Raw genomic sequence first — 27,601 nt, 5'->3', positions numbered from 1 at the left:
CAGACTCTACAAAGAACTTAAACACATTTACAAGAAAAAAACTAACAACCCCATCAAAAAGTTGGCAAAGGATATGAACAGACACTTCTCAAAAGAAATGTACGCAGCCAAACACTTGTGAAAAAACGCTCATCATCACTGGTCATCAGAGAAATGCAATTCAAAACCACAATGAGATACCATCTCACACCAGTTAGAATGGTGATCATTAAAGAGTCAGAAAACAACAGATGCTGGAGAGGATATGGAGAAATAGGAATGCTTTTACACTGTTGGTGGGAGTGTAAATTAGTTCAACCATTGTGGAAGACAGTGTGGCAATTCCTCAAGGACCTAGAACTAGAAATATCATTTGACCCAGCAATCCTATTACTGGGTATATACCCAAAGGATTATAAATCATGCTACTATAAAGACACATACACACGTATGTTTATTGCAGTACTATTCACAGTAGCAAAGATTTGGAACCAACCCAAATGTCCATCTATGATAGGCTGGATTAAGAAACTGACACATATACACCATGGAATACTATGCAGCCATAAAAAAGGATGAGTTCACGTCCTGTGTATGGACATGGATGAAGCTGGAAACCATCATTCTCAGCAAAATATCACAAGGACAGAAAACCAAACACCACATGTTCTCACTCATAAGTGGGAGTTGAACAACGAGCATACATGGACACAGGGAGGGGAACATCACACACCCGGGTCTGTTGGGTGATGTGGGTGCTGGGGGAGGGATAGCATTAGGAGAAATACCTAATGTAAATGACGAGTTGATGGGTGCAGCAAACCAACATGGCACATGTATACCTATGTAACAAATCTGCACGTTGTGCATATGTACCCTAGAACATAAAGTATATTTTAAAAACCTATTAAAAAATGAATCATGATCCTTTAGACAGGTAGCTAAAGGATCCTTATATCCTTTAAAAGGATTACTATAGTCAAGCCAAGTGCCATGGGACTGACTTGAAAATTTTAAAAATAGCCTTAACCATCATATCTATGTTCATTAATCTCATGTCTAGCCCAGTCTAGAACACTTCCTTACATGTGACTGCTGGAAAGCTACTCTAAGATGCTTCCCTAGCAATTCAAACTCATTCTATCAAAAACTGAACTTACTTATTCACCAATTTCTTTAATATAATCAATGCTTTCCTCTTTCTCAACTAGTTATTTACTAGATTTGCAAGCTATTTCCTACTTCTTCAAGCCACCCTTTTCCATCTATCCTCATACATTTTATTTATTTATTTATTTATTTATTTTTTAAGACAGGGTCTAACTGTCGCCAAGACTAGAGTGCAGTGGTGCAAACTCGGCTCACTGCAACCTCCACCTCCCGGTTCAAGTGATTCTCGTGCCTCAGCTTCCTCAGTAGCTGAGATTACAGACATGTGCCACCATGCCTGGCTAATTTTTGTATTCTTAGTAGAGCCAGGGGTTCCCACCATGTTAAATAGGGGGGTCTCGAACTCCTGGCCTCAAGTGATCCACCCGCCTCAGCCTCCCAAAGTGCTGGGGTTACAGGTGTGAGCCACAGAACCCAGCCTTTTTATCATTTTTCAATTAGATTAACTAGTCTTCCAAATTTGAGAATTTTGATTCTGAAATATATTTCCACATTTATAAATGAAAGTGTAAATCTAATCTCATCACTCCTGTTTAACTTTCAATATTCATTGACTATAGAATCAAGTCCAAGGTACTTAATTGAGAGATCATTTATATTGCCTGGCATGGTGACTCATGCATGTAATCCCAGCACTTTGGGAGGCCAAAGTGGGAGGACTGCTTGAGACTAGGACTTTGATACCAGCCCAGGCAACATAGTGAGTCCCCAACTCAATTTTTAAAAAAGACCTTTCATAATCTCTCCAACTTCATTTCCCACCACTTTCCATGTTAAATTTTATACTGTGATACTAAATTGCTTATAGCTCCTTACAGTATCTCACCCCCGTATTGATTCCTTTATAAGGAATTCTGTTTTCTCTGCACCTCCACCCTCACCTGTTTACCTTGCTAAGTCTTATTCATACTACAGGAGGCATTTTCTCCTTCAGATTTTCCTGACTCTGTCTTCCTCATCCCCTAAACTCCCCTATCCCAAAGCCATTTCTCAGTTTACACAGTGTGATGGTTAATTTTGTTAACTTGGCTGGGCCATGGTGCACAGATATTTGGTGAAACATTATCCTGGATGCTTCCGTGAAGGTGCTTTTTTGATGAGATTACCATTTAAATCACCAGACTTTGAATAAAACAGATTATACTCCATAATGTGTATCCAACTACAATTCTTTTCTGAGGCTTACCCGCCTCTTCCCTCAGATTTTGGACTCACTAAAAGTTCACAATTGCATGAGCTATTTCTTTACAATAAATCACTGTCCCTCTCTCTATGTAGTCTCTATGTGTACACACATATCCTTTTGGTTCTGTTTCTCTGGAGAACCCTGATTAATACATATGGTATTCTCAGCTACTTGTGTGCCTAATTGTTATTCATTATTTTATTTACAGAACTGATCAGTGTGTGACATATTGCGGGAGCCTGATATTTATAGACTTGATAATATTAATAATAGGACATTCTTTTCTTCCCTGTAACAAAAGAGTGATTCATTTTCTTCTTCTCATCTTCAACCATATTTCTGCAAAAGCCCAGCTTATATGAGAGATGAGGACATAGATAATATCTTTGATAATCATTTTGAGAAGAGAAAAAAAGCTATAATTTATCTCTTTCACTTCTCATAGACAGGCAACTGTTAGAATGATAGAAAATGAAGAAATGGGTATGTTGGTTATGGTGGTGGTGGAGGGGAGTAGGGGAAAACTTACCTGTTGTGGTATGAAACGTTTAGGGAAAGAGCATTAATGAGTTACTTCTGATACATTTGGAAAAATAATAAGGAGAATTAGTCCTAAAGTTTGAACTCACTGCATAAAACAGAGAGAGGAGAGGGGGAGAGAGAGAGAGAGAGAGAGAGAGAGAGAGAGAATCAGCTTACTAAAAGGAAAGAAAATATGAGGTTTCTCTTTATTCTGGAGACGGTTAGCACCCAGATAACAGGCTTTAAAAAAAGGAGGAAATGAACTTTACTCAATGAAAAATATTATAATTTTCTCTAAATTTATTCTACTAATTCATCACATGGTTTGAATGTTCTCATCGTGGTAGTCACTATTCTGCTTTATTTCTTATTTCCTAGCTAGGAAAATCAACTTTTTCCTTTGTTTTGCACATAATTTGATTTGGCCTTAAGCCTTTGCACAAGCTATATACTTCCCGATTGGAGTATTTACTCTGATAAACTGTACAATCTTTGCTTTTGTTTCATAGATTTTTATGGTACTTTATGTTCATAAATACGATTCAAATCCTGACTGAAGCAAAAAAAAAAGAAAAAAAAAAAAAAACACACTTCAAAGCTGAACCGGTAACAAACTTCTTGAGCGCACTGTCTGCTCATTACAGCATACATAACCAAAATTTTGTGAATATTATAACCTCTGTTGTTCCAAGTTAATTTACATTCAAGTTTTCCATTTTGTTTGTTAGTTTTCACAGCGTCATGCTCTGTCCCCCAGGCTGAAGTGCAGTGACGCCAGCCATCGTAGCTTATTGCAGTCTCCACCTCTGGGGCTCAAGCGATCCTCTCACCTCAGCCTCCCCAGTAGCTAGGACTACGGGTATGCACCATCATGCCCAGCTAATTTTTTTGATTTTTAGTAAAGTCAAGGTCTCGCTATGTTGTCAAGGCTGGTCTCGAACTCCTGGGCTCAAGCGATCCTACTGCCTCAGCCTTCCAAAGTGATGGGACTACAGGCGTAAGCCACCGAGCCCAGCCATTTTAGTTTTTTAAACTCTATTTTGTACATTTACTAAAGGATAAGTTCCTTTCATTAACTTAAACCACCAATTTAGGAACCCATCAGCACCTCATATTATGCCTATTCTCTGGGGTGTATTAAAAATATTATTGCTCATTACTCAGCACCCAGAAGAGTACTTGGCACATAGCATGTGGTCACTAAGTATTTGGCCTCTGAAGGAATCATGAGCAACAGGAGTTAAAGTGACATTTATAAAAGCAATTCTGAACTATGGAACAAAAAACCCAAATTTAAATTACTAGTAGTTAATTATACCATTCTTAGTTCACGGAGGTAGGCGAATTGAAAACTTTGGAAGTTTTTAAATTCTGTAAGGTTTAACATTTATTCTTAGAGGATTCACATATCGTACATAAGAATCCAGATCTCATTCCAGCACGTCAGTCAAAAAAAAAAAAAAAAAAAAGTCACCAGCTCCAAGGTTTTAGTGTGAAACGTTCTTTGGCCAGAATCTAGACAGTACTTTTGTTCACTCAACCGGAGCCCGATCTGGTGCCATTTTCACTCGACCGTCGCTTCCAAACACGCCCCTCCCACCTCTCATCCCAAACCACACACAAAGAAGGAAACCACAATTTCGCCACGTCCTGGGAAAACTCCACGAGGCCAAGTGTGAGGCCACAAGACGCCGTTTTTAGTTCCGCGTTTTCCCTCTTGTAATCCTATTAGGTTTTGTCCAGACAACGTTTTGCTCTTTCAGAAGAGAAAGAGCGTTTTGCGCTCGTCGTCTTGGATTCAACAACCATAAGCGGCCCGTTAGGGCAGCCACCGCAGCGGATTAAGTTCGACTGCTTTCTCTCCAAACTCCTCCCGAGCCTTCTCTTCAAGCTCTCCTTTGCGCCTGGAGGCCCCGCCTCGCGGCCCGGCAGCGCGGCACGCGCATGCCCGGTGAGCGCCGCCTGCGCCTTCCCCTGAGGCGCGCAGCCGCCCCGTAGGCCCTAGCGCGCCGCCAGCGGCTGGCTCCCTCCGTCCCTCCCGCGCCGTGCCCCGCCCCTCTCCTCCTCCCGGTCGTTTGTCCGTGAGTCTGGAACCGGGAGGTTTAGAGCCAGTGGCGATTGGCTGACGCGGTGGCTGCGCACTGGGCCTGAGAAACTCTGGTCGGGCGCGCGGTGTCGACTCCCCGGGCTATGCTAGGCGCATCTCAGGTAAACGGTAGGGCAGGAAGGTTTGGGCGACGGAGAATGATAGTGGTGGGCACAGATCAGCCCTGGAGTTTTCGGCCGCAGACTTTTCCTTGGAGAAGGAGAAGGGGCCGCGCGGAGTCTGTACTTAGTGAATGCTGACCTCGCGTGGCCGAGAGTGACGGGGTTCCCTCGAAGGTCAGTGTCGTGGGGTCCTCAGGTGGCAGACAACTCTTTCTGGGTATGATTTTGGTATTGTCTCCAGTTTCCTAATACTGGACCTGAGCAGCTGAGCATTTATTCAAGGGTGCATTTTTTTTGTTTTTGTTTTTGTTTTCCCCTTAAGTCGCGGTTAGTCAGAAGGTTCCAGTCCTTGCTCAACCTCTGATCGACTCTGTGTCCTTGAGAGAGTCACTTACTCGTTTTATATTTCAGTTCTGACACGTGGAAGTGTGGGCGAAGAATGAGGGGCTTCTTTAAGCGCGCTGAACCATGCAGTAAAAAGATACTGTTGGAATTTTTTTTTTTTTTTTTGGTTCACTATGTCCCTGGGCCCAGTGCAACGTTTGGGAAGCATTTTAAACTCGATGGATGGAGGGAACAAGACAGCCGCATTATTAGACAAGGATAGTAGAAAGGAACAACTTTGCACAAGCACACGCGTTTGGAAAAGCTCTTTTGAGCATTTTATGCAGGTTAAATCACAATGGTAGTAGAGAGAAATAAGTCAAAACAAAGGGCCAAACAAAACTACATTTCAAGGAGGTGTTTTTTTGTTCCTAGGTAACTTGAATATACTATCACAAGTTATTGGCGTTTCAAAGTTTTTCCTTGTGATCTGGCATGGAGTTAATCTAAAATGACAATTACATAATCATTCCATGCAATCGTACTCCAATAAAATTAATTAAAACAAAGTTGACTTTTTAATGTAAGAAATAGGAATCAAGACATGTCATTGATGGGAAGTATGATGGCAGTCAGCAAAATGAATGGGATATGTATACAATTTTCCTTCAAAGGCAGAGAGTTTAAAGAAATATTTTTATTGCGTTAATATTTAAAGTATGAAGACCTATAGAAAAGTGTATGAATCATAAGTGTACAGCTCAGTGAATTTTCACAAGGTGTACATACCTATGTATCCAGTATCTAGATCAGGAGAGAGTATTAATGTATCCCAGAAGCCCCACTTCATAGTTCCAAAGGTAATCATTATCTGGACATCTAACATTATATTTCACCCATTATTTACTTTATATAAATGGAGTAATATGGTATTTAGTCCTTAGTGTCCGATTTTTGCTCAATATTTTATTTGTGAGATTTATTCAAGTTATGTAGCAGTTCGTTATTCTCATGCTGTATGTATAGTGTTTCTAGTTTTTGGCTATTACCAATCTGCTATAAAGATTTTTAGAAATATTTTGATGAAATGATGTTTACTTTTTTTTTCTTTTTTTTCTTCTTTTTTTTGAGATGGAGTCTCGCTCCACCACCCAGGCTGGAGTGCAGTGGTGCAATCTCGGCTTACTGCAACCCCCACCTCCCGGGTTCAAGCAATTCTCCTGTCTCAACCTCCCGAGTAGCTGGGACTACAGGTGCCTGCCACCATACCCGGCTAAGTTTTGTATTTTTAGTAAAGATGGGGTTTCACCTTTTTGGTCAGGCTGGTCTCAAACTCCTAACCTCAGGTGATCCACCTGCCTTAGCCTCCCAGAGTGCTGGGATTACAGGTGTGAGCCACTGCGCCTGGCCATGTATACATTTTTACTGCGTATATGCCTACTAGTAAAATTACTGTGTTACAGGATATGCAGATGTGTGCTTGTGGTATACACTACTGAAAAGTTTTTCATATTGTATTGATTTACACTTTAGTGGCAGCTTGAGAATTCTGGTTCCTCCAAATGCTTGCAACATTTCACATTGTCTTTTTAATTTTAGCCATTCTAGTAGGAATATAGTGAAATAACATTGGGATTTTCCCATAATTTCCCTAATGACTGATGGTATTGAGCACATATTCATGTGTTTACTGGCATTTGGATATCCTCTATTTCTGTAAGGGACCAGACAAAAAGTGTAGGCAGCCCTCGCTTTGTAGAGTTTCAGTTAACCAAGTAATGTGTGAAGCTCGGACTACCTGTATTTTAGGTTGTACAGGCTGTACAGTCTCTGTTACACATTCTTTTCTGTTTTTTTCCTCTTTTCTTTGTTCCCAACCATTTAAAAATGTAAAAACCATTCTTAGCTCATGGGTTATACAAAAACAGTTGTTAAAAGATAACTTTAGGCATATTAAAATTTTAGGGTTTGTATGAGCATTCAGCAATTTCATAAATTGGGTATCACCAGACCACAAGTCGTTCAAGACTCCACCAAGAGGGTGTGAAGGGAAAACTTTTATAAGGTGTTTATGGAAATAGACAAAGAAAATATTTGATTGGTTACAGTGGAATGTCTCTAGTTAGAAGTTGGTTGGTGGTTTCTGATTGATTAAACTCAAGTTTAGTTTTACTGTTTACATTGAGTTGGGTTTTGGTTTATTTACATAGGAACCCAAAGTGCTGGAACTGTCTCAACCTAATGGTTTCCCAATTAGTTTTTTTTTTTTTTTTTAACACAGTCCACTGGCTGGATTTGGGTTGTGGGCCATAGTGTACTAACCCCTGCTCTATTGAAAAATGTTTGTTCAATCTTTTGCCAATTGGTTGGATGTGAAATCAGTAACTGAGATGGGCTACATTAGAGAAATATATATCCATAATACTATGTCTGTCTGTCTGTCTATCTATCTATCTATCTATCTATCCATAATACTATGTCTGTCTGTCTGTCTATCTATCTATCTATCTATCTATCTATCTATCTATCTATCTATCTATGTATCTATGTGTGTGTATGTATATATATATTTTTGAGATAGGGTGTACCTCTGTCACCCAGGCTGGAGTGCAGTGGGGCGATCTTGGTTTACTGCAGCCTCTGCCTCCTGGGCTGAAGTGATCCTCTTACCTCAGCTTCCCAAGTAGTTAGGATTACAGGCACACACCACCATGCCTGGGCTAACGTTTGTATTTTTTTGTGGAGATGGAGTTTTGCCACGTTGCCCAGGCTGGTCTTAAACTCCTGAGATCAAGTGATCCTACTTCCTTGGCCTCCCTAAATGCTGGGATTACAGGCACGAGCCACCGCACCTGGCCAGTATTGTTAAGCAGCATGAGTTATAGTGTTTTGGTGTTGAATTTCAGATCTCTAAATATACTTTATTTGGTTTACCAGTTTTACCTTGAGACTAATTAGAGGCCAATTTGATTCTTGTCTGAATTGTTTTTACTTCTCCCACTTTCTACTCACCCTGTAAATCTGAAGAACAAAAGAGAGGTAAGAAGTGAGAAAAGAAAGGAGAGACAATCTTTCTTTGATACTATTTAAAAGGCTAGGAAAGAAAAGTATGAATGTCTAGACAGTTCTGGGTATTTTGAGTAAAAAATATAAAAAAATACATTGTTTCACATGTTCGTGTGAAGAGATCACCAAACCGGCTTTGTGTGAGCAACATGGCTGTTTGTATCACCTGGGTGCAGGCGGACTGAGTCTGAAAAAGGAGTCAGCAGAGGGTGGTGGATTGTCATTAGTTCTTACAGGTTTTGGGATAGGTGGTAGAGGTAGGAGCAACGTTTTGCAGGCAGAGGGAGGATATCACAAAGTACATTCTCAAGGGTGGAGAGAATTACAAAGAACCTTCTTAAGGGTGGGGGAGATTACAAAGTACATTGATCAGTTAGGGTGGGGCACAAACAAATTACAATGGTGGAATGTCATCAATTAAGGCTATTTTCACTTCTTTTGTGGATCTTCAGTTGCTTTAGGCCATCTGGTCACAAGGGATATGATAGCTTAGCTTGGGCTCAGAGGCCTGACATATATAATATACTTATTGTAATATTTTGAAGTGCATATTGTCCTTTGAGCTATTCCATCCTGGGATGGCTTTTTAAAACATTTTTATCTAGTGATTGAGTATACTCATGATATAGGAAGTAATAGCCATTGACTTGGGCCATGAAGCTCAACTGTGACATCTCTTCCCAGGATCCATCCTGGGAAGTTGTTTCTTCCTTAAATGTCCCTTTGGACTGCCCAGTTCATCTTCTTTTACTCTTGGCCCCCTGTCTTTTACTCAGTATTGCCCAAAATTTTACTTTAATGCCCTTCAGCCCACCATCCATGTTAACATTTTTAGCTAACACTTTCTCGGTTTTTGTTGTTGTTCTTGTTGTTGCTTTTAGAAACAGGATCTTGCTGTCACTCAGGTTGGAGTACAGTGGTGCAATCATAGCTCACTGTAACCTTGCCCTGGGTTCAAGCTGTCTTCCCCACTGCAACCTCCCAAGTAGATAGGACTATAGGTGCTCAACATCACACCTATTTTATTTTTTGTTTTTGTTGAAACAGAGTCTAGCTTTGTTGCCCAGGCTAGTATCCAACCCCTGGCCTCAGGTCCTCCTGCCTTGACCTCCCAAAGTGCCAGGATTACAGGCGTTAGCCACGGCACCAGCGCCTTTTTTGTTTTTAAGTAATTTATAGAAGTGAATTTAGTGCACATTTAAACATATATGCTAATACTAATGAAGGGTGTGAGGGTAATTTCATCAGTGTGATCCTTTCTTTGATATGTATAATTGGTTTTTTCCAGTCTTACTTGATTGTTATGCAGATGGATTTAAGATGGGCCTCACCTTCCACTATCAATTCATTGCAGTTAAGTAAGCTTTTCTTATATAGAAATTCTGGATCCAGTACATACTGCATTTCATTACACACACATGTGCACACACACACAATGACTAATGTAAATACCTTCCTGCTTTATAAGTCCCACACAAAGCAATTGTATTCATATGCAGTGTTTTTCATGGCACTCCTTGAATCAACTTGGAGTCACTGCAAATTATTATGGGTAATAAAGGGCATGTGCCAGTGGAAGGGATTCTCAGACAAGGGAGTCCCCTCCCTCCATGGCTTCAGACTTCATAAGGGAGCAAATAGGGAATTAATGTGGCACAAATATTTAATTTGTACCATCAACCTTAGGTGATGCTTTCATGTTAATAAGGATGTATTTGTGGGTTGAATTGTAGTCACTAGCTTCCAACAGTACCTTCTCCTCTGGACATTGCCTGCACTACATTGCCATTGTTGACTTCTGGAACAATTTTCCAGAATTTCATTGCTAACACACCTTGCCTTTTCTGGTTGCAGTTTTTAGATACTTTATTTAGGTTACATTTAATCTTGTTTACCCTGTTTAGGGTGACTGTGTGTTCAAGGTGAATGTATTTGTCTATTGCTTATTTGTTGCTTTTATAATTTATTTCCAGCAAATCTTATTACTAGTATGTCCAGCTACCTGGGACTGGGGATGGGCAGATGACTCACTTTCACTGGCAACTTCACATACCATCTAGAGATGGCTTAGGGTTGATGAGAGAAAAAGAGATAATGTACAAGATGAATCAATTGTAGCTGTTTTTGTTAGCATTGTATTATTATTCTCTCTATTGAATTTATTAGATTTTGAGACTATCATAAAGAGAAGATAGAACTGTTTTAGAGCATTAATTACAAAAAAGTTTACTATAGTGGAAAGAGCACAGGACATAAGAGCAAAATAAGTGTGGCTTACTACCTGTTTGTGTTAACTTTTCCTGTGACTCAACTTTCTTCTGTGAAATGAGGCATTTTGATGAAGTATTTCTAATCTCTGGTAATCTTTTTCAAAAGACACAGAGTTGGGAATGCCAAGAGACCATAGGGGTCATTTAGGCTACCTTCTCAGTTTAGTCACATAGTTACTAGAACCTATTTTTTTCTGATTTTTATTACAGTTGCTTTTTCCATTATACTACCTGTGATAGGGAGCCTTCTAAAGTGACCTTGGTGTTCACTCTTATGTAGTTCCTTCCTCTTGAGGGTGAACTAGACCTAGAGGCTCACTTCTACTAGAATATGGCAAAAATGGTGTGATGTCACTTATCAGATTAGATTACAAAATTTATGACTTCCCCTTTTTGCTGGCACTCTGTTGCTCACTCACCTTGAGGAAGTCAGCTGTCATGTGAGCTGACCTGTGAAAAGGCCCACCTGTCAAGGAACTGAAGGGGACCTCCAGCCAGTAAGGAACTGAGTTTCTCAGTCTAAAAACCCTCAGGCATTTATTTAATTATTTGAGATGGAGTCTCACTCTGTTGCTCAGGCTGGAAAGCAGTGGTGTGATCTTGGCTCACTGCAACCTCCGCCCCCAGGTTCAAGCAATTCTCCTGCCTCAACCTCCTGAGTAGCTGGGACTACAGGCTCGTGCCACCACGCCCAGCTAATTTTTTATATTTTTAGTAGTGATGGGGTTTCACCACGTTAGGCAGGATGGTCTTGATCTCCTGACCTCATGGTCCACCCACCTTGGCCTCTCAAAGTGCTTGGATTACAGATGTCAGCCACTGTGCCCGGCCCCCTCAGGGATATTAATCCTGCCAGCAACCACCGAGAGAGTTTAGAAGCAGATCCTCTCCTTGTTGAACGTTGAGATGACTGTACCCCTGGCTGACACTTTGATTCCAGCCTTGTGAGAGACCCTGGGCTGGAGGACTTAGCTTAGCAACACTCAATTTCTGATTTTTAGCAACTGTGAGATTACAAATGTGTATTGTTTTAAGCTCTTGAATTTGGGTTTAATGTGTTAGGTAGTGATATGGTTTGGCTGTGTCCCCATGCAAATCTCATCTTGAATTGTAGCACCCATAATTCCCTCATGTTGTGGGAGGGGTCCAGTGGGAGATAAGTGAATCACAGGGGTGGTTTCTCTTATACTGTTCTAATGGTAGTAAGTCTACAAGGTGTGATGGTTTTATAAGGGGAAACTCCTTTTGCTTGGCTTTCATTCTCTTTTGCTGCCACCATGTGAGACGTGCCGTTCACCTTTCACGATGATTATGAGGCCTCCCAAGCCACGTGGAACTGTGAATGCATTAAACCTCTTTCTTTTGTAAATTGCCCAGTCTCAAGTATGTGTTTATTAGCAGTGTGAAAACGGACTGACACAGTAAACAGACTAACACAGTAAATGGACTAATACAGTAGAGTGGGGTGCTGCTGAAAAGATACCCGAAAATGTGGAAGTGACTTTGAAACTGGGTAACAAGCAGAGGCTGGAATAGTTGGGAGGGCTCAGAAGAAGACAGGAAAATGTGGGAAAGTTTGGAACTTCCTGGAGGCTTATTGAATGGCTTTGCCCAAAATGCTGATAGTGATATAGACAATAATGTCCAGGCTGAGGTGGTCTCAGATAGAAATGAGGAACTTGTTGAGAACTGTAGCAAAAGCAAAGAGACTGGTGGCATTTTGCTCCTGCCCCAGAGATTTGTAGAACTTTGAACTTGAGAGAGATGATTTGGGATATCTGATGGAAGAATTTTTTTTTTTTTTTTTGAGATAGAGTTTTGCTCTTACTGTCCCTGTTGGGGTGCAGTGACACAACCTCCGCCTCTGGATTCAAGTGATTCTCCTGCCTTGGCCTCCTGAGTAGCTGGGATTACAGGCACGCACCACCACGCCCAGCTAATTTTTTGTATTTTTAGTAGAGACGGGGTTTCATCATGTTGGCCAGGCTGGTCTCGAACTCCTGACCTCAGGTGATCCACCTGCCTCGGCCTCCCAAAGTGCAGGGATTACAGGCATAAGCCACCACACCCAGCCAGTGGAAGAAATTTTTAAGCAACAAAGCTTTCAAGAGGTGACATGGCTGCTCTTAAACACATTCAGTTTTTTATTTTTATATTTTTTATTATACTTTAAGTTCTAGGGTACATGTGCACAAAGTGCAGGTTTGATACATAGGTGTACATGTGCCATGTTGGTTTGCTGCATCCATCAACTCATCATTTACATTAGGTATTTCTCCTAATGCTATCCCTCCCTCAGCTCCCCACCCCCCAACAGGCCCTGGTGTGTGATGTTCCCTGCCCTGTGTCCAAGTGATCTCATTGTTCAATTCCCACCTATGAGTGAGAACTTGCGGTGTTTGGATTTTGTCCTTGTAATAGTTTGCTGAGAATGATGGTTTCCAGCTTCATCCCATGTCCTTGCAAAGGACATGAACTCACCCTTTTTTTATGGCTGCATAGTATTCCATGGTGTAAATGTGCCACATTTTCTTAATCCAGTCTATCATTGATGGACATTTGGGTTGGTTCCAAGTCTTTGCTATTGTGAATAGTGCCATAATAAACATACATGTGCCTGAAGCACATTCAGTTTTATAAGGGAAGCAGAGCATTAAAGTTGAGAAAATTTGCAGCTTGACCTTGCAATTGAAAAGAAAAACCCATTTACTGAGGAGAAATTCAAGCCAGCTACAGAAATTAGCCTAAGTAATAAGGAGCCAAGTGTTCATCCCCAAGAGAATGGGGAAAGTGTCCCCAGGGTATGTTAGAGGTCTTCACAGCAGCCCCTCCCATCATAGGCCCAGAGGCCTAGGAGGAAAAAATGGTTTCATGGACCAAGCCCAGGGTCCCCATGCTATGTGCAGCCTAGGGACTTGGTATCCTGTGTCCCAGACACTCCAACCTTGGCTGAAAGGGGCCAATGTAGAGCTCAGGCTATGGCTTCAGAGTGCACAGGCCCCAAACCTTGGAAACTTCCATGTGATGTTGAGCTTGTGAGTGCACCGAAGTCAAGAATTGGGGTTTGGGAATCTTCGCCTAGATTTCAGAGGATGTTTGGAAACCCCTGGATGTCCAGGCAGAAGTTTGCTGCAGGGATGGGGCCTTCATGGAGAACTTCTGGTAGGGCAGTGCATAAGGGAAATGTGGGATTGGATCCCCCACACAAAGTCCCTACTGGGGCACTGCCGAGTGGAGCTGTGAGAAGAGGACCACCATCCTCCAGACCCCAGAATGGTAGATCCACTGACAGCTTGCAGTGTGTGCCTGGAAAAGCCTCAGCCACTCAACACTGACACATGAAAGCAGCTGGGGAGGGAGGCTGTACCCTGCTAAGCCACAGGGGCAGAGCTGCCCAAGATTTGGGAACCCACCTCTTGCATCAGTGTGACCTGGATGTGAGACATGGAGTCAAAGGAGATAATTTTGGAGCTTTAAGATTTGACTGCCCTGCTGGAGTTTGGAGTTGCATGGGGCCTATAGCCCCTTCATTTTGGCCAGTTTCTCCCATTTGGAATGGCTGTGTTTACCCAATGCCTGTACCCCCATTGTATCTAGGAACTAACTTGCTTTTGATTTTGCAGGCTCATAGGTGGAAGAGACTTGCCTTGTCTTGGATAAGACTTAGGGCTGTGGACTTTTGAGTTAATGCTGAAATGAATTAAGACTTTGGGGGATTGTTGGGAAGGCATGCTTGGTTTTGAAATGTTAGGACATGAGATTTGGAAGGAACCAGGGGCGGAATGATATGGTTTGGCTGTGTTCCCACTCAAATCTCATCTTGAATTGTAGCTCCCATAATTCCCTCATGTTGTGGAAGGGACCCAGTGGGAGATGGTTGAATCATGGGGCAGTTTCCCCCATACTGTTCTCCTGGTAGTGAATAAGTCCAGGTGAGTTCTGATGGTTTTATATATATATATATATATATATTTTTTTTTTTTTTTTTTTTTTTTTTTTTGAGACGGAGTCTCGCTCTGCCACCCAGGCTGAAGTACAGTGGCCGGCTCTCAGCTCACTGCAAGCTCTGCCTCCTGGGTTTACGCCATTCTCCTGCCTCAGCCTCCCGAGTAGCTGGAACTACAGGTGCCCGCCACCTCACCTGGCTAGTTTTTTGTATTTTTTAGTAGAGACGGGGTTTCACCGTGTTAGCCAGGATGGTCTCGATCTCCTGACCTTGTGATCCGCCCGTCTCGGCCTCCCAAGGTGCTGGGATTACAGGCTTGAGCCACCGCGCCCGGCTCTGATGGTTTTATAAGGGGAAACCCCTTTCACTTGGCTTTCATTCTCTCCTGCCACAGCCATGTGAAATATGCCTTTTACCTTCCATGATGATTGTGAGGCCTCTCAATCCACGTGGAACTGTGAGTCTGTTAAACCTCCTTCTTTTGTAAATTGCCTAATCTCAGTTATATTTTTATCAGCAGCATGAAAACAGACTAATATAGGTAGCAATAGACAACTACACTACTCATTAATGCCAGAAAAACTTTAATCTGTTTTTATCAGTTTAAACTTATTTGAGGACATGATATTATTATTTTTTGAGATGGAGTCTCTCTCTCTTGCTCAGGCTGGAGTGCAGTGGCACGATCTTGGCTTACTGCAAGCCTCCCAGGTTCATGTGATTCTCATGCTTCAGCCTCCCGAGTAGCTGGGATTACAGGCACGTGCCATCATGCCCGTATAATTTTTGTATTTTTAGTAGAGATGGGGTTTTGCCACATTGGCCAGGCTGGTCTTGAACTCCTGACCTCAGATGGTTTTCCCACCTCAGCCTCCCAAAGTGCTGGGATTACAGGTGTGAGCCACCATGCCAGGCTGAGGGCATGCTATTTTTTATATCTTGAAAAACCAAATATTAACAGTTTTAATTATAAATCCCATACTTGTTTTTAGTTATAATTTAATTGCTAGGTGTTTGTTTTATTTCTAAGCTGGCAATGTAAATAAATTATTACTTTGAAGGGTTGATTTGGTGTTTTTTTTATAGTAGATGACCAATAAGACGTATTTACCCTAGATCTGCTTTAGGCTGTTGGCATAAGCATCTCTGACTCAGATATTGGCTGCATTGAAAGCATTTTTAATTTAGATTTTATACTGTTTTGGATGCGTATAGTCAGGTAATCTATTCTTGTTATGAATGTGCAGTTCCGTGTTAGGATGGTTTGATTATGTATAAATATTACTTGGAGAATGACTTTTAATATGCATGGTTTTATAAGTTTTGGAAGCTGCTTGAGTACAAGAAGAATCGTATTACTGGAATCCTTAATGCTGTATATTATTTTATTGTCTATTAAAGCATACCAATTTCCTATCATCATAGTTTTGAGGATTTTACTGCTGAGTAACAAGTTTCGAAAAGCAGAAAATATAAATAAATGAAAATATAAATAAATAATATAGAGAAATTAACTTTTAGAAAACATAGATCAATTAATGTAGATAGTATAGATCAATTAACTTTTAGAGAACATAGCAGCAAGTAATACATGAAAAGTACATAAAACATACATGGACAGTTTAGTGAATGAATAAAAAGTGAACACCCATGTAGCCACCATCAAAATATTTAGATGTTTTAATTTTTTGAGACGGGGTCTCACCATGTTGCCCAGGCTACAGTGCAGTGGCACAATCTCGGCTTACTGCAACCTCTGCCCCCTGGGTTCAAGTGATTCTCCTGCCTCAGCCTCCTGCGTAGCTGGGATTACAGGTGCATTCCACCATGCCCAGCTAATTTTTGTATTAGTAGAGATGGGGATTCACCATGGTGGCAGGCTGGTCTCAAACTCCTGTTGTCAAGTGATCTGCCTGCCTCAGCCTCCCAAAGTGGTGGGATCACAGGCCTGAGCCACTGCACCCAGCCTTGTCACTGTACTTCTGACATTATCATTATGCAAAATCTTGGTACAGTGATCAAAACCAGAACACTAATATTGTGGTTTCACTGGGTAATTCATTAAATATTGCATAAATTTGAATAAGTTGAATAAAATTACAAAATATAATTTAATTAATACTATTCATTAGACTGTAAACTTTATTGACATGTCACTAGATTTTCTATTAATGTTCTTTTCCTATTCTAGGAACAAATCCAGAGCTGATGTTATATTTAGTTGTCATGTTTCCAGTGTCTTTTCCTATTTGTGACTTCTTTCTATTTTGATATAGCTATGTCAGCTCTCTTTTGATTAATCTGTGCATAGATCTGGATTTTTAAAAATCCAGTGGGACATCTCTGTCTTCCAGTTGGAGCATTTAGCATTTGGGTCATTTCATCCCTTTATATTTTTTATTATTGCCTTTTTTCTTAACCTTTTGTTATTTTAGACATTATATAATATAAGACTGGGCATGGTGGCTCACCCCTGTAATCCCAGCACTTTGGTAGGCTGAGGCAGGCGGATCACCTGAGGTCAGGAGTTTGAGACCAGCCTGGCCAACATATGCGAAACCCCATCTCTACTAAAAAATACAAAAATTACGTGGGCATGGTAGCACTTGCCTGTAATCCCAGCTACTCAGTAGACTGCAGCAGGAGAATCGCTTGAACCCTGGAGGCAAAGGTTGCAGTGAGCCAAGATCATGTCACTACACTCCATCCTGGGTGACAGAGCAAGACTCCATCTCAAAAAAAAAAAAAAAGAAAATAAATTAGATAATGTATACACATGGTTTTGGTTTTTGGCTTATTTGAGACAGAGTTTCACTCTGTTGCCCAGGCTGGAGTACAGTGGTGCAAACATAGCTCACTGCAGCCTTGACCTCCTGGGCTCAAGCAATCCTCCCACCTCAGCCTCCCAAGTAGCTGGGACTACAAGTGTGCCACCACACCTAATTTTTAATTTTTTTTTTTTTGGTAGACATGAGGTTCCCCTATGCCCAGACTAGTCTTGAACTCTGTTCCTTAAGCGATCCTCCCACCTTGGTCTCTCAAAGTACTGATTACAGGTGTGAGTCACTGCACCCTGCCAAATTAATGTGCTCTATTATTTTGTAGCTTCCCTCTTTAATAATATCTTGTACATGTGTATGTTTTTGAAAAACGCTCAAACTGTGTTTCCCTCTTCTCTCACACCACACTAATCAACATGGAAGACTTCTGTGACAAAATGTCAGGGAGTTTTTCCCCACCAAAAAGCAGTGGACACCAACTGGATATCCCCCAATTCAATTCTGACACTATGTACTTGGAGATAGTGTCAGAACCCACAGGTTGGGTGCCCACTCCCCAAGACTGCCCCATCCCCCCGCCCTTTTTTAATGGCTCATCCCTTTTGACACCAGTCACAAGTTAGAGTTCCCATTACCTTCTCTTTAGTTTTGAGTAAATTGCTGGAGCGGCTCACAGAACTCAGGGAAAGTCATTAAGTGGTTGATTTATAAGGGATGTTTAACCGCCCATTGGGTGCTTCCTGCTCACTGCACAGTCAAAACCAATTCACTGAGACTGTGCTGTTGCAGTCGAGAGGTTTATCAATACAGAACTAGCCAAGTGGATGGACTGGCGGGATTACTCCAATCAGTCTCCTCGAAGACTTGAAGATTAGGTGGGCAGGGGGCTAGAGAATGAGTTTTGCTGACATGTGATGCAATCATAGGCATATGGAGAGTGTGTGCACTGAGTTGGCCTCTCTGTGGGGGCCACAGGACTGGTTGAGGCATCTAAAGGAACAATAGGGAAAGTCACAAACCTTGTGACCTCTGGCCACATGACTCCTGACAGCAAGGGATTATAGAAAGGGAAGCGAGAGGACAATGTCTGGTTATCATTTAACTACAGCTACATTGTAGCAGAATTTAGGTATCTCCCATAATCCTAATTTTGTGGCCTTTCATTATTTTTACAAAGGTGGTGTTTGTACCTGAACAAGTAGGGTTTCATTTTAGGCAGGTACTATTATCATCCCTACTTCAAAATTAAACTATAAACTAAATTTCTCCCATGATTAGCTTGACCTACACCCAAGAAAGGTGAGTACAGCCAGCCTGAGAAGCTAGAAGCAAGATGGAGTCAGCCATGCTTGATTTCCTTCACTGTCATAATCTTTGCAAAGGCAGTTTCAGATGTTATAAAGGATAAAGATGAAAACAAGCATAGGAGATGAGGAGGCAGAGCAAGGTGATGGAATAGAAAGCTCCACTGCCCACCCCTCCACCACCTAAACAAGGACACCAAGTTAACTATCTGCACAGAAAAAAAACACCTTCATGAGAGCCAAAAATCAAGTGAGCACACATAGTACCTGGTTTTAACTTCATATTGCTGAAAGAGGTACTGAAGAGATGGAAAAAAACAATCCTAAGTCACTGCGACTATTTCCCCACTCCCAGCAGGGGTGGCATAGTGCAGAGAGTTTCTCTGGGAACTGGGGGAGACAAAACACAATTGTGAAACATTGAACCCAGTACTGTCCTGTTAGGGCAGAAAGGAAAAGCAGACCAAACTCAGCTGATGCCCGCCCATGAAGGGAACATTTACACCAGCCCCAGCCAGAGGGGAATTGCTGATCCCAGTGGTCCAAACTTGAGTGCCTTCGAACCTTGCCACTGAAGTCTGCAGCACTCTGTGTCTCCATATAAACTTGAAAGGTAGTGTAGGCCATAAGGACTGCAACTCTTAGGAGAGTTCTAGTGCTAAACTAGGCCCAGAGACAGTGGACTGTGGTTGGGGGGCATGTGACATACTGAGACACCAGCTGGGGCAACCAGTGGAGTGCTGATATCACCCCTCACCTAACCCCAGGCTGCGTAGCTCTCAGTTCCAAAAGAGACCCTTTCCTTCTGCTTGAGGAGAGGGCGAGTGGGGAGGACTTTATCTTGCATCTAGGATATCAGCTCAGCCACAGCAGGATAGGGCACCAGTCAGAGTTGTGAGCCCCACTCCATGTCCTAGCTCCCAGATGACATTTCTAAACACCCCCTGGGCCAGAAGGGAACTCACTGCCTTGAAGGAAAGGACCCAGTTCTTGCAGCATTCATCACTTGTTAACTGAAGAGCCCTTGGGCCCTGCATAATCAGCAGTGATACCCAGGTACTACATCAAGGGCATTGGGTGAGCCTCTGAGATTTGCTGGCTTTAGGTAAAACTCAGCACATTACCAGCTGTGGTGACTATGAAGCAAAACTCTTTCTGTCTGAGAAAAGTAGTTGGAAAAGTAAAGAGGATGGACTTGTTTTGTACCTTAGATACCAGCATTGCCACAGGTGGGTGGAACACTAAGTGGGCTCTTGGGGTCCCTGATTCCAGAACTTGACTCTTGGATGACATTTCTGGACCTGCTCTGGGCCAGAGGGGAGTCCACTTCCCTTAAGGGTGAGTCACAACCCAGGAAGCACTCATGACAGGCTGACATAAGAGACCTCGGGCTGTAAGGGAAGACTGATGGTAGTCTGGTGGTAATCCTCATGGCCCAGGGTGACAGTGGCTACGGGGTAAGGCACCTCTGCCTTTGGAAAGGGGAGGGAAGGACTGAGTCTTGTGCTTTGAGTTCCAGCTCACCCAGAGTACAATAGAACACCTGGTAGACTTCCAGTGTTTTTGACTCCACTTCCTGACTCTTTTATGGCACTTCGGGGCTCACCTGGAGCCTGGGGGACCTCACCACCCTGAAGGGAAGGACATAGGCCTGGCTTGCTTTGCCTCCTGCTGACTGTAGAGTCCAAGGGTCTTGAGCGAACATTGGCTGTAGCCAGGGAGTTACTATGGCAGGCCTTGGGCGAGATCCAATGCTGTGCTGGCTTCAGGTCAGACCCTGCAGTCATAGTGGTGGTGGCCACAGGGATATTTATGTCACTTTATCCCCAGATTTATGTGACATAGAACAGAGAGAGATTCTGTGTGTTTGGGAGAAAGTAAGGGAAGAGAACAAGAATCTCTGCCTGGAACAAGAATCTCTGCCTGGTATTTCAGAGAATTCTTCCATATCTTGTCCAAGATTATCAAGATTGTACCTATGTGAGTCTGCAAGAACCACAGCATTACTGGGCTTGGGGTTCCCTCTAAAGCAGATATAGCTTAGGTCACACCTAAGTCCTTTCAAATATCTGGAAAGCCTTCCCAAGAAGGACAGCTACGATAAACCCAGACAGTGAAGACTACAATAAATACCTAACACTTCAGTGCCCAGATACCAAAGAAAATATACATTTACACTGTTCAGGAAGACATGATCTCACTAAATGAACTAAATAAGGAAGCAGGGACCAATCTTGGAGAAACAGATATCTGAGACCTTTCAGACAGAGAATTCAAAATAGCTGTGTTGAGACCACTCAAAGAAATTCAAGATAATACAGAGAAGGAATTTGAATTCTATCAGATACATTTAACGAAGATATGGAAATAATTAAGGAGAGTCAAGCAGAAATTCTAGAGCTGAAAATGCAATTGACATACTGAAGAATACATCCAAGTCCTTTAATAGCAGAAATTGTCAAGTAGAAGAAAGTTAGTGATCTTGAAGATAAGATATTTGAAAATACACAGTCAGAGAAGACAAAAGAAAAAAGAATAAAAAACAATGAAGCATGCCTACAGGATCCAGAAAATAGCCTCAAAGGGCAAATCTAAGAGGTATTGGCCTTAAAGAGGAAGTGGAGAAAGAGATAGGGGCAGAAAGTTTATTCAAAGGGATAATAATGGAGAAATTCCCAAACTTAAAGAGAGATATCAATATTTAAGTACAAGAAGGTTATAGAACACCAAGCAGATTTAACCCAAAGAAGACTATCTCAAGGCATTTGGTAATCAAACTCCCAAAGGTCAGTGATAAAGAATGGATCCTAGGCCGGGCGCGGTGGCTCAAGCCTGTAATCCCAGCACTTTGGGAGGCCAAGACGGGCGGATCACGAGGTCAGGAGATCGAGACCATGCTGGTTAACACGGTGAAACCCCGTCTCTACTAAAAAATACAAAAAATTAGCCGGGTGAGGTGGCGGGCGCCTGTAGTCCCAGCTACTTGGGAGGCTGAGGCAGGAGAATGGCGTGAACCTGGGAGGCGGAGCTTGCAGTGAGCTGAGATCCGGCCACTGCACTCCAGCCTGGGTGACAGCGTGAGACTCCGTCTCAAAAAAAAAAAAAAAAAAAAAAAAAAAGAATGGATCCTAAAAGTAGCAAGAGAATAGAAATAACATACAATGGTGCTTCAGTGTGACTGGCAGCAGACTTCAGTGGAAACCTTACAGGTCAGGAGATAGTGTCATGACATATTTAAAGTGCTGGAGGGCAAAAAGACCTTCTACCCTGGGATAGTATATCTGACAAAAATATCCTTCAAATATGAAAGAAAAATAAAGGCTTTCCCAGACAAACAAAAACGGAGGCATTTTATTAATGCCAGATCTATTCTACTAGAAGTGCTAAAGGGAGTACTTTAATTAGAATGAAAAGGATATTAATGAGTAATAAATAATTGCCTGAAGGTACAAAACTCACTTGTAATAGTACACAGGAAACCACAGAATACTATGGCACGGTAACTGTGGTGTGTGAACTACTCTCATTCTCGGTAGAAAGAATAAATGATAAAGCAATAAAAAGTAACTTCAACAACTTTTCAAGACATAGTACAATAAGATGTAAATAGAAACAACAAAAAGCTAAAAATCAGGTAGATGAAGTTAAGGCAGAGTTTTTATTAGTTTTCTTTTTGCTTATTAATGAGAATAGTGTTAAGTTGTTTTCAGATTAAAATAACGGGTTGTAAGATAGTATTTGCAAGCCTCTTTGGGGGCGGCAAACTACCCAGGTGCTAAGGCAAGAGACCGAGGGCACGAACTGTTCCAGTATAATAAAGAAAATATATAAAAATAAGAATAGTTATACTAGATATAGATCATAGATATGATTATATATGAATATCATTAATCATTAGTTTGTAGCAATTACTCTTTATTCTAATATTATTATAATCCTTGCTTTTCAATTATAACCTAGGAAAAGCCAGGCCATACAGAGACAAGACCTGAGGGGACATGGTGAGAAGTGACCAGAAGACAAGAGTGTGAGCCCTCTGTCACGCCTGGACAGGGCCACTAGAGGGCTCCTTGGTCTAGTGGTAATGCTAGCTCTGGGAAGATGCCCCCATATACAGAGATAAGAGCTGAGGGGACATGGTGAGAAGTGACCAGAAGACGAGTGCGAGCCCTCTGTCACGCCCAGGCAGGGCCACTAGAGGGCTCCTTGGTCTAGCGGTAATGCTAGCGTCTGGGAAGACACCCCGTTGCCAAGCTGACCATGGTCTAGCGGTAGCATCAGTGCCAAGGAAAAACACCTGCTACTTAGCAGACTGGGAAAGGGAGTCTCCCTTTTCCCGGGGGAGTTTAGAGAAGACTCTACTCCACCACCTCTTGTGGTGGCCCACTGATGTCAGGCCCACTCACAGTTATCTGGAGGCCTAACCATCTCCCGGTGATGCTGTGCTTCAGTGGTCATACTCCTGGTCTGCTTTCATGTTCCATCCCATACATCTGGCTTTACCTTCTAGATAGCAGTAGCAAAATCAGTGAAAGTACTAAAAGTCTCTGATATGCAGAAATAATGGCATAAGCTGTCTTCTCTCTCTCTCTGTCTCTCTCTCTCCGCCTCTGCTGCCAAACAGGAAAGGGCCCCCTGTCCAGTGGACACGTGACCCACATGACTTTACCTATCATTGGAGATGGCTCACACTCCTTACCCTGCCCCCTTGTCTTGTATCCAATAAATAACAGTGCAGCCTGGCATTTGGGGCCACTACTGGTCTCCATCTTGGTGGTAGTGGTCCCCCAGGCCCAGCTGTCTTTTCTTTTATCTCTTTGTCTTGTGTCTTTTTTCCTACGATCTCTTGTCTCCGCACACGGGGAGAAAAACGCACCGACCCTGTGGGACTGGTTCCTACACCTCATGGTAACTTCAAACCAAAAAACGTAAAATGGATACACAAAAAAATAAAAAACAAGAAACTAAATCACATCACCAGAGAAAATCACCTTCACTAGAGGAAGACGGAATGGAAATAAAGAAGGGAGAGAATATCATAAAACAACCAGAGAACAAATAAGAAAATAGGTGGAGTAAGTTTTTACTCATCAATAACAATGTTGAATGTAAATGAACTAAATTGTCCAGTCAAAAGACGTAGTGTGGTTGAATTGATGAAAAAACAAGACCTGTTAATCTGTTTCCTACAGGAAACACACTTCACCTGTAAAGACACAGAGACAGAAAATAAAGGGATGGGCTGGGTGTGGTGGCTCACGCCTGTAATCCAAGCACGTTGGGAGGCTGAGGCAGGCGGATCTCCTGAGGTCAGGAGTTCGAGACCAGCCTGGCCAATGTGGCGAAACCCTGTCTCTACTAAAAATACAAAAATTAGCCAGGTGTGGTGGTGGGCACCTGTAATCCCAGCTACCCAGGAGGCTGAGGCAGAAGAATCACTTGAACCTGTGAGGCGGAGGTTTCAGTAAGCCAAGATCATGCCATTGCACTCCAGCCTGGGTGATAGAGCAAACCTCCATCTCAAAAAAAAAAAAAAAAAAAAAAAAAAAGAAAAGAAAGGGATGGAAAGAGCGGAAAGAGCTATTCTATGCCAACAGAAACCAGAAAAGTGCTAGTTATGCCAGGCAAAATAGATTTCAAGACAAAAACTATGAAAAGAGACAAAGAATGTCACTATTTAATGAAAAAGGGGTCAATTCAGCAAGAGGATATGACAATTTAAAATATATATGCACCCAACACTGGAGCACTCAGATATATACAACAAATATTAGAGGTAAAGAGAGAGATAGGCTGCAATACAGTAATAGCTGGAGACTTCAACATCCCACTTTCAGTATTGAACATATTTTCCAGACAGAAAATCAACAAGGAAATATCAAACTACGTTTGCATTATAGACCAAATTGACCTAATAGATGTTACAGAACATTTCAGTGAAGAGCTACAGAATACACATTCTTTTCCTCAGCACATGCATCATTTTCATGGATAGACCATATGTTAGTTCACAAAACAAGTCGTCAGACATTCAGAAAAATTGAAATAATATTAAGCATCCTTTCTGACTACAATGGAATAAAACTAGACATTAATAAGATGAATTTTGGAAACTGTACAAATACTTGGAAATTAAACAATATACTCCTGAATGACCAGGGGGTCAATGAAGAAATTAAGAAAGAAACTGAAAAATTTCTTGAAACAAATGATAATGGAAACACAGCATCAAAACCTATGGGATACGGCAAAAGCAGTACTAAGAGGGAATTTTATAACTATAGGTGCCTACATTAAAAAAGGGGAAATACTTCAAATGAACAGTCTAGCAATGCTTTTAAAGAATTATCAAAGCAAGAGCAAACCAAATCCAACATTACTAAAGGACAAGAATAAAGGTCTGAACAGAAATAAATGAAATTTTAATAAAAATACAAACGATCAATAAAACAAAATATGGGTTTTTGAAACGTTAAACAAAATTGACAAACCTTTAGTCAGACTGAGAAAAAAGAGAGGATCCAAATCAGAAATGAAAATGAGACATTACAACTGATACTGCAGAAATTCTAAGGATAATTAGTGGCTACTATGAGCAACTATATACCAATAAATTGGAAAATCCAAGAGAAATGGGCAAATTCTGAGATAGTACAACCTACAATGTTCGATTCAGGAAGAAATTCAAAACCTGAACAGACTAGTAATAAGTAACGAGATTGAAGCCATAATAAAAAGTCTCCCAGTGATGAAAAGCCCAAGACCTCGTGGCTTTACTGCTGAATTCTAACAAACATTTGAAGATAAACTTAATACCAATCCCACTCAAATTATTCTGAAAAATAGAGGAGGAGGGAATATTCCAAACTCGTTCTCTGAGGTCATTATTACCCTGATACCAAAACCAGACAAAGACACATCAAAAAAAGAAAACCAATCTCTCTGATGAAGGTTAATACACACATTCTCAACAAAATACTAAAACCTAATTCAGCAATCCATTTGAAAGATCATTCCTTATGATCAAGTGAGATTTTCCCTGGGATACGATGATGGCTCAACATATGCAAATCAATCAATGTGTACATCATATGAGCAGAATGAAGGATTAAAAACCATACGATCATTTCAATTGATGCTGAAAATATTTGATAAAATTCAACATCCCTTCTTGGTAAAAACCCTCAAAAAGCTGGATATAGAAGGAACATACCTCAACATAATAAAAGCCAGATATGACTGACCCACAGTTAGTGTCATACTGAATAAGGAAAAACTGAAATTCTTTCTCCTAAAATCTGGAACATGACAAGGATGCTCACTTTAACCACTGTTATTCAACATAGTACTGTAAGTCCTAGTTAGAGGCCTTCCTTCTTTTTTAAAATATTCTCTTAGTACTGTGGATTTACTTTTAAGCATTGATCTAACTACATCTAACATTTTAAAAAATTATCTAGTTCAAAATGTTGTGTTTCCATTTTTATCTTGTTCAGAAGTTTCCCTTTTAGCTTCCTTTTTAGAAAAATGGGTTATTTGGGATTGTTTAAGGATTTTTCAGATTATCTTTCTGTTATTGATTTCTAGTTTATTTCTTGTCTATTTTTAGTTATCATGGTAAGATAACATGATTTTCATGATTTCATCTTTTTTCAATTATTATTATTTTTTTTGAGACAAAGTCTCACTCTGTTGTTCAGGCTGGAGTGCGGTGGCACAATCTCAGCTCACTTCAGCCTGCACTTCCCAGATTCAAGCAATTCTCATGTCTCAGCCTCCCAAGTAGCTGGGATTACAAGCATGCACTAAAATGCCCGGCACATTTTTGTATTTTTTTTTAGTAGAGATGAAGTTTCACCATGTTGGCCAGGCTGATCTGGAACTCCTGACCTCAAGTGATCTTCCTGTCTCGGCCTCCCAAAGTGCTGGGATCACAGATGTGAGCCACTGTGCCTGGCCAATTTTATCTAAGTGTATTGAGGTCTGTTTGATGGACCAGAATAGGGTCTATTTTGGTAAATGCATCATGTGCACTTGAAAATATTGTGTATTCTGCCATTGTTGGGTGGGGTTTTTAAATAAATGTTAAGTCAAATGGATTGATTTTTAAGAAAAACAGAGGCTGGGTGTGATGGATCACACCCAGAATCCCAGCACTTTGGAGAGGCCGAGGTAGGCAGAACACTTGAGCCCAGGAATTCAAGACCAGCATGGGCAACATGGTGAGACTCCATCTCTACAAAAAAATAGAAAAATTAGCCTAGTGTGGTGGTCCCAGCTACTCAGGAGGCTGAGGTGGGAGTATTACTTGAGCCCAGGAATTTGAGGCTGCAGTGAGCTGTAATTGCGCCACTACATTCCAGCCTAGGCAACAGAGTGAGACCCTATTTCAAAAAAAAAAAGAAAAAAAAGAAAACCAGAGCTGGGTAGTATTAATAGTTAAGGCGGTAAAAGCAGATATTATTTAGGAACTAATGCAGTAGGGGAAAAGAGACCTCAATATAGAAGTGGGTTCAGTTCCCATGAGCATAGGCAAATGGGACTTTATAGCTAAGGAGCAGGGAGGGGATCAGTGGATGGAAAATTACTAACGGGAATCATCAGGGTTAGAGAAGATTGTGGTTAAACCAACTTGACAAGATTCTTTCTGAAGTCAGGCCATGGTGATCAAAGATGGAGGATTTTCAATAAACTGACTTAGCAGAATTCTTGCTAAAATTGGATGGTGCAGAGACAGACACAGAAACCCAAAAGGTTGAGGGCTAGTATAGTAGATGGTTCAAAGGAGCCTCATTAAAGTTTGGTCAAGGCAAGATCCTTTTTATTTGTTTTTTATTTTTTTGAGA

General features: G+C 41.4%; 1 protein-coding gene across 20 annotated transcripts in view; it reads left to right on the top strand.

Annotated features, from left to right (window-relative positions):
- The first annotated feature begins 4,874 nt into the window (after positions 1–4,874).
- Positions 4,875–27,601, top strand: part of LOC105478006 (mirror-image polydactyly 1) — a 402,680-nt gene continuing 379,953 nt past the window's right edge. For 4 of the 20 annotated variants that reach the window (XR_011625931.1, XM_024791585.2, XM_011734960.3 and 1 more), the window contains exon 1: positions 4,883–5,065. The gene's annotated coding sequence lies outside the window, so the exon portion shown is untranslated. The other 16 variants (XM_071100291.1, XM_071100287.1, XM_071100290.1 and 13 more) reach the window with 10 other exon arrangements.

The sequence above is a fragment of the Macaca nemestrina genome, chromosome 7, assembly GCF_043159975.1.
Source record: "Macaca nemestrina isolate mMacNem1 chromosome 7, mMacNem.hap1, whole genome shotgun sequence".
NCBI lineage: Eukaryota > Metazoa > Chordata > Mammalia > Primates > Cercopithecidae > Macaca > Macaca nemestrina.
The sequence above is the reverse complement of the archived record's forward strand: the minus strand, read 5'-3'. Positions and strand labels throughout refer to the sequence as shown.